Genomic DNA, 13,417 nt, shown 5'->3' on the forward strand with positions numbered 1-13,417 from the left:
TCAGCCCCTGTTTAACCTCCCATTCTCTCTCCCCTGGCATATTTTCCTACACAATTTTACCCTCTCCTGAAACCTGTGTTACCCTCCATTGTTTTCTTCCACATGTTCAATGTAACCATAGCCACGTGGTCCATAGACACCCTCAGTTTAACAGGCAGCTTGTTCTTTTGGGTGTTGAATAAATATTTGTTTTTTCCTTTTTTTTTTTTTTTAGTTGTAGGTGGACACAATAGCCTCTATTTCATTTTTATGTGGTGCTGAGGATCAAACCCAGTGCCTCACACATGCTAGGCAAGTGGTTTACTGCTGAGCCCCAGCCCCAGCCCCAGCCCCAGCCCCAGCCCCAGCCCCACCCCACTGTTTGTCCTTTTATATAATAAAGACTTCATGGTGCTGGGTTCCCTGGATCTTTCTGAGGAGAATCCAGGCATGTCCCTCATGGAAACTGGACATTCTTCCCAGAACACTGGGGCACTGTTCCTTAGCCTCCATGACATCCCATGCACGGGAGCCCCAGATACTGCTCAGTTTGCTCAATCTTTCCCCAATTGACAGCACCTCCTGTTTTTCCAGGGCTTTGCCAGGAACAGTGATGAGATAAGCAAGGTTCCAGCTGAGGTCTCCGGGGCCATGGGCATTTCAGGGTTTGGAGGAAGGAGCACAGACCAGAGGAGCTTCCTCCAGCTCAGACACCAGGGTTCTGGTTGAGGCCCTGACAGAAGACCTGCAGAGGCCCTGAGGTCCCTGGGAGCCCAGGCTGGGGTGCTGCCTCCTCACCCCTGTGCCCCAGGAACAGGCTCTTGGTCTGTCTCCATCGTCCTCCCCAGGCAGCTCCAGCCCCTCCCTGCTGCTGCAGCCCAGGTGGCCTCAGCTCCCTGGCTATGGTCCCTCATGCAGCCAGGGATGCCCAAGCCCAGGGTCCCAGGTCCTCACCACAAAAAGTCATTTTGCTCTTTCCGTTCATCCTGGGCTCTGCCCACACTGCACTGGTGAATTATAACAGTGCGGCTTTCTCTTTGTTTCCCAAAGGCATCAGAGCCTAACAGCCCCCCAGGACTGAAGGGTCCCAGCTGTCCCAGCACCCCAACTGCCCTCCCTTCCAGGAAACCCAGCTACTCACAGAGCAGGATAATGACTCCCAGGAGCCTGGTGGTCCAGCAGAGGTGGGGGTCTTGTGAACAGTGTCCCATCCCGGATTCCTGCTGGCCTCTTCAGCTGCAGTGGAAACATCAGAAAGGGGAATCCATCAAGAGGAGGAGCTTCCCTACTCTGAGGGTAGAGCTACAGCCAGTGTTAGGAAGCCCATGAGAGTTCCCAGAGGCAACCTCACTCGCTCTAAGAAATTGCAGAATAAATGTACGAATGATGGGAGACTGGATGGACATCTGGTTTTTGACATCTGTTGGCAAGCCCCCTTCTGCAGGCAGAGCCAGCTTGTCTCAGGTAACTACAACTGCCCACACCCACTGAGTGAACAGCTCTTCCCAGACAGCCCTGATCCCAATTCCAGCCTGTGGCCAGCACACAATCTCCCTCTTACAACCAAGCCTGAGCTAAGCCCTCCTGAGTTCCATGACTTTCCTCTGCACTTACTCCATCTATAACTCATAGTTATTTTCTGATATTACAAGAACTGCACCTGTGAGTTGCCTAAGGAAGTAATTGTAGTCAAAAAAACACCAAACTGTAATGGAGAGTGGTAACCACCAATATTTGCACTCAGCTTTGAAGGAGAGGCCTCATGGCTTGTGAGCTCTATTGGTGCTTGGGCAAAGAGAAGCTCTTCCCTCTCTTCTGCAAGCCTCTGGAACTGTTTAGATTTTGGGGTGGGGGCAGAGTTAGGGGATTGGATCCTTCAGAGAGCAGCAGGATAATGGCTGTAAACTATGGGCACAAAAGTCAGTCAATAGATATTCCTTCTGACAGGTGCCAGGGACTTTACAGAACACCACATTTTAATTTTCAATGTGACAGCAATCCTACCATAAGATAAGATGTTGTATCCACAGACACAGAGAGCCCCTGGTTCAATCTCCAGCACCACAAGACAAAAAGCAACAACAAAATATCCTGAACAACAGTGTGTTTGCCACCAAGAGCCAAATAGAAGAGAAACAAAGATCAGGCTCATGGAGCGCTGATGAACCAGCCTACTTCCATGTTAAGATTGGGAGCCATCTCACCACAAAGGCACAAAAGTTTATTTTTGTTTTACTGTAAGATACCAAGACTTCTATTTGGCTTTAAAAAGGAAACAATACAGTAAAGTCGAGGCATTGATTCTACAATTCTGGTTCCCCTTTGTGAGAGCATCTGGTCCCCTCATGGGGACCTCTTGGGTCCACTGGTGTAGGTGTCATGGTTAAATGGGAGTTAGGAACTTAGGAGACTTTTCCACTATCTGGTATATCCATTTTAAAATTTTCTCTGTGTCAGGCATACTTTGGAGATCCTCTCTGTCATTGTGTTTTTGTTTTGTATCTCTTTCTGGCCCTTTAAGACATGGGCAATATGTGTTGGTCTTATAGGTTGTTTCTTGGGAATGATCTTGGCTGAATGGATCACCAATAGTTGTAAATGTCTAAAAAAGATGGTGTTTTACTGTAACAATTTGTTTTTCTAAATGGTTTTCAGAATTATTGTACAATCTTGCCGTTGGAAGTTGATTTGTCAGAGATAACATAATTAATAAGGAGTCTTAACAGTCAAAAACTAAGTTGGATGCACAATATGCTGCCTCTAATGTGTGAGCTCAGCAGGACTCTCAGGAGGATTCCCTCTTACCCCCAACATCCAATCCCTCCTGGGTGCTCCCCTTCCTTTGCCCAACCAGAAACATAGCAATTCTCATTATAGGACTAAAAGACATGAGGTATTTAGTAAGAAAAACATCCAGGTTCTCTCTGTTCACATAGTTAACCTTCACAAGCCAGTTTAAAATCTCCCATTACTATTCTTGTGCTCAGATGTACTCAGTGTTTTTTTATATTGAGATATTTCAGAACTTATAGCCTCAAATGCCCCTGGTATGCTTCTCCTCCTTCTCTGTAGGGAACCAAGAGGTCAGTTTCCCCTTGAATACAAGCACCAGCTTTTCTGTTCTCACCTCTTACTTTAGACCTCTTAGAAATATCTGAACAGCATGTTTCCAAAAAAGCCTTTTGAATAATGAACAGGTTTTGGAGCAAAATTTAACCAGTTTGTCACTTGAGAGAGAAGGAATAAACCTAGGTATGGTCACACAAGGAAGAGGACCAGCTCAACAGTCAGTGGCTTATCTCATAAAGAAACTTAACATCGCTTTGTTCTTAAACACAATAAGTGATTAACTGTGTACTGTAAATAACAAAGTATTTCTTATTAAAATAAAATAATTTGACTAAATTAAAAAATTTACAAAGATTGTTTCATATTAAGAAAAGAGGGTTAACAGATGGAAAAGAGAAATTAAAAACTCTTATATGTGTGAAATAAACAGTCAAGACCCTTTGGGGTTCTTCCTGAGGGTCAAATGTTAATGTGCAAATATAAAACAAGGTTTAATCTATATGTTAAAAGGACAAATATTTCTTAATACACTAATTTACCCATAATGTTGTGTTTACTAAGTTATTTTTGAGTAAATAATCTTGAAGGAATTAAGGATTATATAGCTGTGGTTAAACAAGGACTGTTATTTTAAAATATTGTATTATGTTATTTCTTTAAGAGCTAAATTTGGTGCTATTACTCTGCTTTGTATATTAAATGTGTTTCTATCTTCCAGGTACATAAGTCTTTAAAAAGAAGTTTTAAAAGAACATTATATCAACCTGGTCTTCTCCAAACTAAAGTTGTATGGTAATTTTAGACTTATAAGAATACCACATTTGGGGCCAAGAATATAGCTCAGTTGGTAAAGTGATTGCTCATCTGCACAAGGCCCTGGGTTCAATCCTCAGCATCACACACACACACACACACACACACACACACACACACACACACATACACAGGAAATAAAACAAAACAAAAGAAAAAAACAACAAACAAACAAAAAACAACCAAATTTCTTGGATATTTATTTATATCACTTAATGCTCTACAACTAGCCTGTTATTAATAATATATAAAATTTTATGTTACCATTTACATTGGAGTACAATTTAAATGTTTATAAACTAATGAGACCCTAATCTATGTAAAGGTTAATATTGTAAAACACAAAAGCATTTTGCTACTTTTCTACAAAAGGTTAAAAGTTCTCAGCCTTTCCTTACTTTATGCACTAAATGTTATATCATATTGTGTTAGCTAACATCAGAAAGGGCTCAAGAAATAATATTTGTAAACCTTGTAGAATGGTATATAAAAAAAGAGACAAAGATCAGCTTCAGAACTAGAACACTTCACCTAAAATTTGTGAGGAGCCCTGCCTTACCTGAGATGAGGCTCTGCCTCCCACCATACTACATTCCTGAATGACTCCAAAGTAGGCCAGACTTCAGTTCATTTAAAGTTGTGTTCAAAGGATTGATTTTTGTTGTTAAGATTACTAGGATATCAAACAGGGGATATAATCTATAACTCAGCTAAAATTCAAAATAATTATTATGCAAACTAAATATGTTTTTACTCTTGTGAACTTTATTTTCTATTTTCTTTATAAACTGTTTAACTGTTGCCTGTTGAGGGTTTGCAGAGGTATTGCTTCTAGATCAGAACCTAGGTTACTTTAAGGTAATAAGTCATTACCTACAGGATAGAATAGTACAGACCTCAAGTAATAAAAAGGGTAAATGACTGTAAGGTTATAGACAAATTAAAGTTAAAGCCCAGTACTGTTAATTTAAGACTGGTGAGACTCATTTTTAGATGTTTAAGATCAAGACTTAAAAATTAAAGTTAAATTAAAAGAACCAAAACCATCAATATTTGGATCTTGCCCTCCCAGTCAGTCTGAATCCAGGGAACAGGGAACTTCTCTAAAGAGCTTTGCAACTCTGGGCCACATAACCTCCCAATAAGGGAGATTAAGGAGACCTCTAGAGAACAGAAAGCCAATTGATGCACTTGCCATGAAGAGGAGGGTTATTGGATTATTGGAAAAGGGAGACATCTCTGATGTTTCCAAGTTAAACCACATGGTCAGCAAGACCTGGACCCATCCTAGCGCAAATGGCACTAGCAGAACTAAGACGCTACTCTCAAGTTGCCCCAAGAGTAACTCCATGGAAGCTTAGCTTACTCTTAACAATAGATAGAAACAACAGTTTGACCTGCTTCATTTTAAACATCAAGCAAAAATAGTTAAAACCAAAACACAGCCATTCCTGGACATTTAAAAGGTAAATAGTAATAGTTAAGTGTACCTTACTTAAGATATATACTTATGTTAGCCACACCCCCCCCCCAAAAAAAAAGAGAAAATAAGTAGACTGGAGCCTACAAAGAGAGATTCTTAGAAGGAATGCCTAATAACTCTCAAGTGAAATGGCCAAGTCAGAAGTATTAGTCAGTTTAAGGCCTACAGATCTTCCTAACCTCCTACACAGGTAGGATTAATATCTGCTAACATGATTATCTAGCCCTAAATAACATAAATAAAGGGATCTCTAGTAGACACAGAGGTCATACCAGTAGAAAGATTTTATAAGATCAGATGATATGAAGTAACTTAACTACAGTTCATGGACATGAACATCTATAACATTAAAAGATAAATGTTTTGTTTACATTCCTGATAACTCTGAAGATGTTAAAGATTTACACTCCCAAATAAAGTTCTGGTTCACTCTGGCCTTATTATGGGGAAATTTTCTCAGCCCTCACACCTCTGGGTGAGAAAATATTGACTTCTGTCATCCTCATGATATTCATTGACATGTTCCAGACACTGCAATGTTTGTTCAGTACTCATGATTTTTGTTTCTCTCTCTTAGAAACACCCTTACCCAGATGATTTTACAACTCATTCTTCACCAACTAGACTTCAATATTACCTGACTTCTAAAAGAAAACTCCAAAGCTGTTTGCGCCACCTCACATCACCCCCTCTCAGTTCTGAAGCCACCAGAGCAGTTGTCAGCCCTCTTCTGTAAAGCTAGGGCTGATCATGGTGACCACCACATGTAATCCCAGCTACTCAGGCAGCTGAGGTAGGAGGTTAGTAAGTTCAAGGCCAACCATAAAAAAGTAGGTTGGGATGCACTTCAGCAGTAGAGTGCCCCTGGATTCAATCGCTAGTTATATATATATATATATATATATATATATATAGAGAGAGAGAGAGAGAGAGAGAGAATAAAAACAAAAGCCTGGAGAACAAGATGTCTATAGAGGCCTTGACATTTTTTTTCTTTTTCTTTTTTATTAGAGCTTTAGAGTTATACATTGTAGTTGAGTTGATCCCAGCAAACTCACACATGCATGGAAATGGATTTCAGTTCATGACCCTCCCTTCTCCCCCACCCTCTCTCCCCTCTCCCACTCTCCTTCTTCTGCCCTACTCGACTTCCTTTTGCTCATCTATTAATTCATATTTGATCGGCTCTTTATGTTATCCTATTCTTCTCTCCCTCTTCCCTTGGTTTTAGTCTATCTTCCTCATATGAGAGAACACATTTGACCTTTGAGTTTCTGAGTTGGCTTATTTCACTTAGCATACTATTCTCCATTTCCATCCATTTACCAGCAAAATGCCATCATTTCATTCTTTTTTATGGCTGATTAGAATTCCAGCATATGTATACACCACAATTTCTTAATCCACTCATCTAACATCAGGCATCTGGGCTAATTACAACATTTAGCTGTTGTGAACTGTGCTGGTAGAAACACTGAGGTGGCTGTCTCACTATAGTATGCTGAATTTAGATCTCTTGAGAGATCTACCAAGGAGTGGTATAGCTGGGTCACATGGTGGTTCCATCGCTTGTTTTTTGAGGAGCCTTCATACTGCTTTCCAGAGTGATTGTACTAGTTTGCAGTCCCACCAAAAATGTACAAGTGAACCTTTTTCTCCAAATCCTCACCAGCATTTATTACTGTTCATATTCTTACATCATTGTGACTGGAGATGTAATTTTGATTTGCATTTTCCTGATTGCCAAAGATGTTGAGAATTTATTTATTTATTTATTTATTTGTAATTTGCAAGCCCTTTGCATTTATTCGATTGAGAAGTTTCTGTCTGGTTCTTTTGCCCATTAATTGATTGCAATGTATGAGTGTGTGTGTCTGTTTGTGTGTGTCAAGATTTCTTAGTTCTTTTCATATCCTGGGTACCAGTTCCCTATCAGAGGAGCAGCTGGCCAAGATTTTCTCTCTTTCTGTAGGCTCTATCTTTCTTCTCTTGTTTCATTAGCTGTGCAGAAACTTTTTAGTTTGATGGCCCTCCACTTATTGACTCCTGGTTTTATATCTTGTGCCTTGGGGTCTTGTTAGGAAAGCTTGAGCCAGCATGGTTATGATGGAGTATTGACCCCATGTTTTCTTCCAGCTGTTGTAAAAGACTCCAAGTCTCATTCCTAAGGCTTTGAGCCATTTAAGTTTGAGTTTTGTGCAGGGTGAGGACAGGGGTCTAGTTTCATTTTCTACATGAAGCTAACCAATTTTCCAGCACCATTTGTTAAAAAGGCTGTCTTTTCTCCAAGATATACTTTGGGCACCTTGTCAAATGTCCGACAGCTCTAGGCAGATGGATTTGACCCTGTGTCCTCTGTGGTGTTCCATTGGTCTTGGTGTCTGTTTTGATGCCAATGCCATGCTCTTTGTGTTCATACAGCCCTGTAGCATAATTTCAGATCTGATATTGCCACAGGCCCCTGATCATCTAATTTCAGTCCTCACCTTAGGGCCCTAGTGCCCCTGGCTTCCATGATCATGGTCAAGTGCCAGTGCCCAGCCCTACATCTCCACCCACTGCCCCTGCTGGGCCTCAGCCCCTGTGCTTCACTCTACCAGAATCTCCACTGGCTCCCACACCCACGTGCCAGGGCTGCACTTGTCACTAGGCTCTCACTGACTGCTGTTCCCAGTCTCAGTCAATAGTCCTATCCATACCCTAGCCTTGCCCTGGGCTCCTTCCTCTGCTGACCCCATGGAAGTTGATCAAGCACTTGATCAATCAGATCCATCACTCAGCACCTCACATGTAGTGATTTTATTTTATTGTCAAAAATCCTGGTGGAAAAACAGAGCGAATCAAGCATTAGCTGTTCCTGGCACTTATTGGTGAGGTTAAGGAAGATGAGATCCCTAAGCCATGGCTTGTTCTCAGCTCTCCCCCATTTTGTGGAAATTCTCACCCTCTCCCTGGTCCAGCCCAGGATGTGCCCCTGGATGCTTTCATGCTGTCCACTCTCCCTCCTCACCCTCTACTGCCTGTGCCGGGTTCCTTCCTGTGTACCATGGCACTTGGGGAGGAAGGTGAACTCTTCTCCCACCTGAAGGCACAATCCATTATTAGCAGTGGGATCTGGCACTGCTGTGCTGTATGTGGGCGAGGTTGCAGTGGGACCAGCTGGTTGACCTCAACCTTCACAAGGTTTACTGCAACTTTCCTGATCCCACTTTCCCTGGTAACTGTCTGCTCTGGAGTGGACTTCCTCTGATATGAGTCAGTCCTCCCTTTCTCCTGAGAATGACTGTGTGGCACAGCTTTTTCTCTCCTCTATTAACTACTAATATCGCCTTACAGTCAAACCAGATGGGGAACTATTGGTAAGTGAGGACCCCCCATTAGCCCCTCATCCAGTTGCCCCTCTGCTCCCCCAGCCGAGATGCCTCTTGCCCACCTGCTGCCCTCTCCTTGTTCTCTCTCCTCTCAGAAGCCATGTTTAAAGGTTCTGACGTTGGGTCACTCCACTGTGGATACAAAGCCTCTGGTTTTCCTGTTGATTTTATGAGATCTCTCACCCAATTCTGTTTTCTTCTCAGCCTGTCTCCCATTCTTTCTGTCTATATGAACATTATATTCTTTACAGAGCTACTGACTTACAATTTTCTGTTTTGTTGTGTCTTTCTCTGGCCTTGGTGTTAGTGGAATCCTGGCCTGGTGGAAAAGCAGAAGCACAGTACAATACAGAACAGTGCTCTGCCTCCTCAAGACCCAGGCCAGACTCCTCACAGGACTGGGCCCAAAGACAAAGTGCAGTGTCTGTCACCTCGATTTCCACAGTGGACTCGCCAGACACATGGTTTACCTCTCAAATTCATTTCTTTGCCATTCACAACAAAAGATGAGACAGAGGAAAAAATAACAACTCAAACTGTGAAATGATTCTACTACTTCCCCTCCTTCCAGTCCCCCAGGGACAGACAGGGATTGAGCCAAAGTCAGGCAGTTTCGCCACCTAGTGGCTACACTAGAATTGCCCAAAAGGAATAACCAGGTGAGACTCATTAAAAAAATAATAATAAAATAAAATGAGTTGGGGGATGTTGCTTAGCAGTAAAGTGCTCCTGGGGTAAATCCCCAATACCCTAAAGAAGAAAGACATCAAGAAGTATCTACTGCCTTTCACATCATTCTTGACCCTCCAGTCCCCCTTTCCCACATTCTGATAAATGAGACCTTTCTACACCAAAATACATGTGAAGAGCCACAGAGACAAAGCCACAAACCTATGGCCATCTGATATTTGACAAAGGCACCAAAAATATATTTTGGACAAAGACAGCCTTTTTAACAGGTAACACTGGGAGAACTGGATAGCTATATGTAGAAAAGTGAAATCACACCCCTGTCTTTCACCCCATTCATTCCACACTCATTCAAACTGAAATGGCTCAAAGTCTTAGGAATTAGACCAGAACCCTTACAACTGCTTGAAGAAAACACAGGATCACCTGGCACGCTGAGAGGCGCAGGAGGCTGAGGCAGGAAGATCCTGAATTCAAAGCCAGCCTCAGCAAAAGCGCGGCCATAAGCAACTCAGTGAGACCCTGTGTGTTGAGAGCCACAGCCAAAGGGGCCCCAGCAAACTTCCAGCTGCCGGCTGATGATCCAGCTGCCAGCAAACTTCCAGTTGCCGGCTGATGATTGGTTCACAGTGGCCCCAGCAACATCTAGCTGATTGGCTCCTCTGCGGTGATGTTCATTGGGCTGTTTCCCTGCCCTTCAGACTGCCAGCTGATGATTGGCTCACAGCGGCCCCAGCAACATCTAGCTGATTGGCTCCTCCATGGAGCTGCTCATTGGGTGACTTCTTTGGCTCTGCCCACGCAACCCAGCCAATCGGCCTCAAGAGCAGGAGGATTGTGGGAGGTTGAGAGGCTGGTGTGGGGGAGAGAGGCTGGTGGAAGCCGGTGGTGGCAGTTGGGCTCTGAGGGTTTTTCCCTGGAGCTGTTTTGTTTGGCGTTTGTAGTTCTAAAAATAAAGTTAGTTTCTTTTTGACAAGTGGCTCCTGATTTGTGCCAAGCCAGACTTTGGCATTTGGTGGCCCGTACGGGAGGAGCCAATCAGCTAGATGTTGCTGGGGCCACTGTGAGCCAATCATCAGCCGGCAACTGGAAGTTTGCTGGCAGCTGGATCATCAGCCAGCAGCTGGAAGTTTGCTGGGGCCCCTTTGGCCCTATTTTGTGTTTCTAAATAAAACACAAAATAGGGCTGGGAATGTGGCTCAGTGGTCGAGTGGCCCCGAGTTCAATCCCCAGCAACCCCCACACACACACAAAAAAAGAAAGGAAATAAAACATATATGTGCCGGCACCAACTTCTTCAATAACACTTAAGGCACAAGAAACAAAACCAACAGTCAGTAAGTGGGATGCCATTGAACTAAAAAGTTTCTGCATAGACAAGGAAACAAGAGTATGAGGGGAGAGTCTCCAGAATGGGAGAAAATCTTGGCCAGCTACTCCTCCAATAGGGGATATTAATATCCCCTACTTCCCTAATTTCCCCCTATTTTTCCCCAAGACCCTTCATCCCTGAAAGGGAGATTCTCAAAATCTCCATACTTCAAGGCAAACCTCTAAATGTTTACAATATTTAATAAGAGACTCACTGTGTTAATCTTGGTGAAGTCAAGAATAACATTAAAAATAGAACCCCAAGGGCTGTGCTGTGGCTCAGTGGTAGAGCACTCGCCTAACATGTGCAAGGCCCTGGGTTCAGTCCTCAGCACCACATAAAAATAAATAAATAAAATAAAGGTATTGAGTCCAACTACAATTAAGAAATTAATATTTTTTAAAAAATAGAATCCCAAGCCTATGACAAAAGACATTACATTGAATTTTTGGTTAGTCCATTTTATATAACTTTATATTTTTATAATTATAAAACTATTAATATATTATTGCATATCATATTATAACATCATATAATGAAAGACATTTCTAATAGATTGTCCTTTCGAGGAGACCCTGGCTGGACCTGCAAACCAAGAGTTTTTCTTCCCATAATGAGCTCTCCTCCCAGCAGCAAGGAGAATAGTTGGGCCCAGACCCTGGGATGTTGGGTGCTGGGATAATTCCTGCATGTTCAGGCACACCCCGAAACTTCCCGACCCAACTGAAAATACCTGTCTGCGGGGCAGCTTGTTCACAACTCTGATCCTGGGGCTGGACTCTTCTGACCAGCAGGGCTTCTGTGTTGTCCAGTGCCTTTTAGGCTAGAAGATGGATGAGCTGGTTCCACAGGCAGCTGCCCTGGGAAAGACTGGGTAACACCCGAGGCTGAACCACGTCTGCAAGTAATTTTTCAACAATTCTTTGAGTGAGCCTGGACAGCGTACTGGTCAGCTTGCCTATGATCACGTGCTTGTGGTTTAGTAACCAAGGCCCGCACACATGCTCCGTGAGGTCACTAGCGGATGCTCAACAAATATTCACACATATTCCTCTTTAAACTGGAATCCTTTACCTGGATTTGTAACTTCAGTTTCAAAATTGCTGGCTGCTGCAGGGCATGAGGGCACATACCTGTTATCCCCCATCCCTGGGGGTGGGGGGCCTGAGGCAGGAGGATTGCCAAATTCAAAGCCAGACTCAGCAACTTAAGGAGACCCTGCCTTAAAATGAAAAATAAAAAGGACTGTGGGGTGTGGAGATGTGGGGATGTGGTTCTGTGGTTAAGTGCCCCTGGAACAAAAAAAAAAGAAAGAAAGAAAGAAAGAAAAAGAAAAGAAATGCCGGCTGCTTTGCTACTAGACCAGAGTCATCGACACTCCCTGTAGAACTGCATTTTCCTAAGTCTCCTCACAAAAAAAAAAAAACAAAAAAAACTAGGAACAGGAAACACCTGATAGACATCACTGTTCCTCCAGCTAGCTCCTGTCTACAGCCACTGTAACACATTTACATTGAAAGAATCAAAACCAATGTGTACTTTAATGTACTTGACGATTCACATTGTGAATTCTTTTTTTGTTTTTTGCAAAGAACTTCCACAATCTTTTACTACCAAACTTATCAAACTTATGCAGGGTTAACTCTTTAACCCAGCTAAAAGCAAAAACCAAATCTCCATGGAAATCCAGACCTGTAGAGATTTTCCTTTAAAAAAATATGTATCTGCATATTTTACAAATATGTGAAATTTTCCAATGTTGCAGGAAAAAAATTCCAAGTGATGTCAATCCATATTAGAAGAATCTGGCAATCCATCTCCACGTAAAAAGAAAAAATAGAACCATCTTCTCCCACAATCAGGAAACAGATCCTTAGCCTGGGGGCCACATTCCTTGAAACTTGCCAAAGGTCCTAGAGCTTCCTCCAGGAAATGGCCTGAAGGCCCCCAGAGATGAAGTGGCCTTTTCTAAGCCAAACCACCAAAGACCCTGTAATTTAAAGTCTAACCTTTCAGCTAAAAATGCTCACAGAAAGCACCAAAAAGGTGCATCTCTTCCCTCCTGAACCACAGAGGTAAGAGATCAGAGAGAACCCAGTATTTTTTTTTTAAATTTGTTCTAATTAGTTATTCTTGACAGTAGAATGAGTTTTGACACCTGGTACATAAGTGGAGTACAACTTTTCATTCTCCATGTGATTCTACATGATGTGGAATTAAATCAACATAGGCGCACAGGGTGATAATGTGCAATTCATTCTGCTGCCCTTCCTACGCCATACTCCCTCCCCTCCCTTTACTCTCCTCTGTCTAATCCAAAGTACCTCTCTACTACACCCCCCCCCCCATTGTGAATTAGCATCCACAGATCAGAGAAAACATTCAGCCTTTGGTTCTTTAGGATTGGCTAATTCCAATTAGCATGGTGGACTCCAGTTCCACCCACTTACCTGCAAATGCCATGATTTCATTCTTCTTTAAGACTGAATAATATTCCATCGTGTATACAAACCGCAGTTTCTTTATCCATTCATCTGTTGAAAGGCACCTAGGTTGGGAGAACCCGGAATTGGACCTCATCTGTCTTATGAGAAGTGTGCTTATTTTAGGCCCTGCCACCTTTGCCACCTTGGGTCTTCA

General features: G+C 42.8%; 1 protein-coding gene across 1 annotated transcript in view; it reads right to left on the reverse strand.

The window, feature by feature from the left end:
• LOC144368749 (CD48 antigen-like) overlaps positions 1-13,417 on the reverse strand; it is a 42,401-nt gene that overhangs the window by 11,770 nt on the left and 17,214 nt on the right. The gene's annotated exons all lie outside the window — the stretch shown is intronic.

This window comes from Ictidomys tridecemlineatus, chromosome 11 (genome assembly GCF_052094955.1).
Source record: "Ictidomys tridecemlineatus isolate mIctTri1 chromosome 11, mIctTri1.hap1, whole genome shotgun sequence".
Taxonomy (NCBI): Eukaryota; Metazoa; Chordata; class Mammalia; order Rodentia; family Sciuridae; genus Ictidomys; species Ictidomys tridecemlineatus.